This window comes from Aplysia californica, unplaced genomic scaffold (assembly GCF_000002075.1).
Source record: "Aplysia californica isolate F4 #8 unplaced genomic scaffold, AplCal3.0 scaffold00162, whole genome shotgun sequence".
Taxonomy (NCBI): Eukaryota; Metazoa; Mollusca; class Gastropoda; order Aplysiida; family Aplysiidae; genus Aplysia; species Aplysia californica.
In genome coordinates this window covers 1171909-1174507 of record NW_004797432.1, presented here as the reverse complement: position 1 = coordinate 1174507, position 2599 = coordinate 1171909, and the positions used below count along the sequence as shown (strand labels likewise).

General features: G+C 41.1%; 1 protein-coding gene across 1 annotated transcript in view; it reads right to left on the bottom strand.

Annotated features, from left to right (window-relative positions):
* Positions 1 to 2599, bottom strand: part of LOC101853694 (adhesion G-protein coupled receptor G2) — a 17300-nt gene that overhangs the window by 8587 nt on the left and 6114 nt on the right. The window lies entirely within an intron of this gene.

Genomic DNA, 2599 nt, shown 5'->3' with positions numbered 1-2599 from the left:
GAGCTCAATCTCTCTCTCTCTCTCTCTCTCTCTCTCTCTCTCTCTCTCTCTCTCTCTCTCTCTCTCTCTCTCTCTCTCTCTCTCTCCCTGGCAAAGTAAAACAAACTGTGCGCATTGCAGAGACATATACTCACTCAAAAGCTGACTTAAATGGAACAAACATCAGCAGGATATCCATTCACGTTTGCCAACGCACATTTCAGGTTATTTACAACTAATCACCCCCTCCTCCTCCGACACACACTCACCAGGACATTGCTACTGACTGGAGTTGTCTGTAGGTCATTTCCAAAGTGGGGATATTAACATGTTCTTATGCACAGCAAAATTGTAAATGGGCTGATTTATCAATGTCATGCTCATACTGCGCCGGAACAACATAGGGCGAACTGCTGCTTTTTCTTTCCTCATCCTTACTATTTTCATTTTCCTCTACTTCTTTTCTATGTTTGTCACTCTCTTGTGAACTGCTAATTCCGGGGTGCCTTGATAGTCGAAGCAGACTTTGTGCCGTTAAATGCTAGAGAGGTTAACAGAGTAAGCCAGATTCCCCGTTTGGACTTCTCTGTTGACATCCACCCCTTGGCGCTCCCATGACTTTATGCAGTTGTGAGTGCCGTAAAACCTTACTAAAACTGAAAACTACTATTCAGTTTCCCGTTGTAGATATTTTCTTTTAATTTTTTTTTTACCTCTGACACTAGGTAACTTCAACCTCCTTCAATCGCAAATATCTCGACTACCATTCGAGGTAGATGGGTATTTTCTTTTTTCATTAGAAACAAGACAAATGCACAAGCTTCAAGATGATGACATTAATAACTCCATATGCCCCCAAAAAGACAAGCGGTTGATTCCACAACGTTGCAACAAATTTTGTTTATAATGTGGTCAAAATTTGTGGCGCAACTTAATGTCAAATATTTCCTAGGCTATAGAACATAGGCTTTCCAGCTTTTGCACAATGACTTGTATCAATTTGTCTTAACAGATAAATATTTTGTCTACATGTTAAGCTACAGGACTCGTGATCGTGAGGCAGCGGGTACGAGGGTTCGAGCCGCAGGCCCGACGTTGTGTACTTGGGAAAGGCATTTTCCAAGAATTACCTCACTTCACCCAGGTGGGAATGGCTACCCGGCCATAGGCAGCGAAAGATCTTGTCAGTATGGGAGTGCTTTAGTGCCAATAAAAATGGCAGATTGCACCTCATGCTTCCCAGGACGTTGGGATTGATTCAGAAAGCTATCAGGTCTCCTGGGGGAATAATATAGATTGTAAAGCGCATAGATCTTGCTGTTGAGCGGGAATTTGCGCTACACAAATTAATCATATCTATTATCAATAATATTTATTTATTAGTGAAACAGCCTCATTTAGTTGAATGCGTCCCTGGCAATGATTTACCGACTCCCTTCTATTGGAGCAGAGGAAGATAGGACTAATGCTAACATTACTTAAACGTAATCACACATCATCACTCATCACCACCATTTTATCTAAAATCATCAGCGCTCTCAGATCAGTGGCTTACTTCTATAATCCTGGAATCTCTATCTGCTATTACAGTTACGTGTTATACTAAGTATGCACGTAATACACTATTGGACACTATCATACGCAAGTTTTTTCTATTAACCAGATGGTGTCAATCTCATATAAATGGGTAAGGGATAAAAAAAATATTAAAAGATGACTTAGCGACTAGATCAAGTTGAATTGATGGAGAATCGGTGTCGCTGTGACTGTGAGCCTCCCACCCCCCCCCCTACACACAAACGCCGCGCCCTCCTACCCCCTCACCCACCCACCCCCAACTCCCACCCACTTCCATCTCCGCCCATGCCACTCAGAGCGGCGATGCAGCCAGTAGATTGATTGAAAACAAAGATCAATTTTTCATGAGCTGATAATATAATAGAGAGCATGGACTAAACACTGAGGTCGGAAACTGTCGTTTAAACTAATTGATGAATTAACTCAATATTCAGTTTTTGGAAGGGGAAATGTAACGATTAGATTTATTTGCGTAGCCGTGAAACGCACTTTCGTTGCAACTGCGCGTCTTTAGAATTACCAAGTTTTATTTGACATTTTGTCTGTTTTGAGTTACTACGACCACGAGTTCAGGAGTCAATTGTTCTACATGTATCTGCTCAATCAAAATCGTAAGGTTATTTATTGGAGTCGTTATCAAGATATTCAACGAAATGCTTTTGAAAAAAACCTTAACATGTTATAAAACTCAAAATCTTTCACGTTACATTTTTCAAAACTAGATCTAGGTACTGAGCAGATGGAACTGTGTAATTCTTGTGTAGCTACTGCGTGATTATAAATGTTTCATGCGCCTTTCCACCACACCGTTTTGATCAATTATTAGGAGTGCGTGAGGTGGGGCGGGGAGTAGCATCCCACTCATTCAGGGCTGGTCCTGATAGCCAGGGCCAACTTGGGCTGAGAGTGATACAGCGTCCCAGCAAACAGACAGGGATACTCGATTTATAATAATAATAGTAGTAATAATGATGATGACGATGATAATAATCATCATCATCATCATCATCATCATCATCATCATCATCATCATCATCATCAT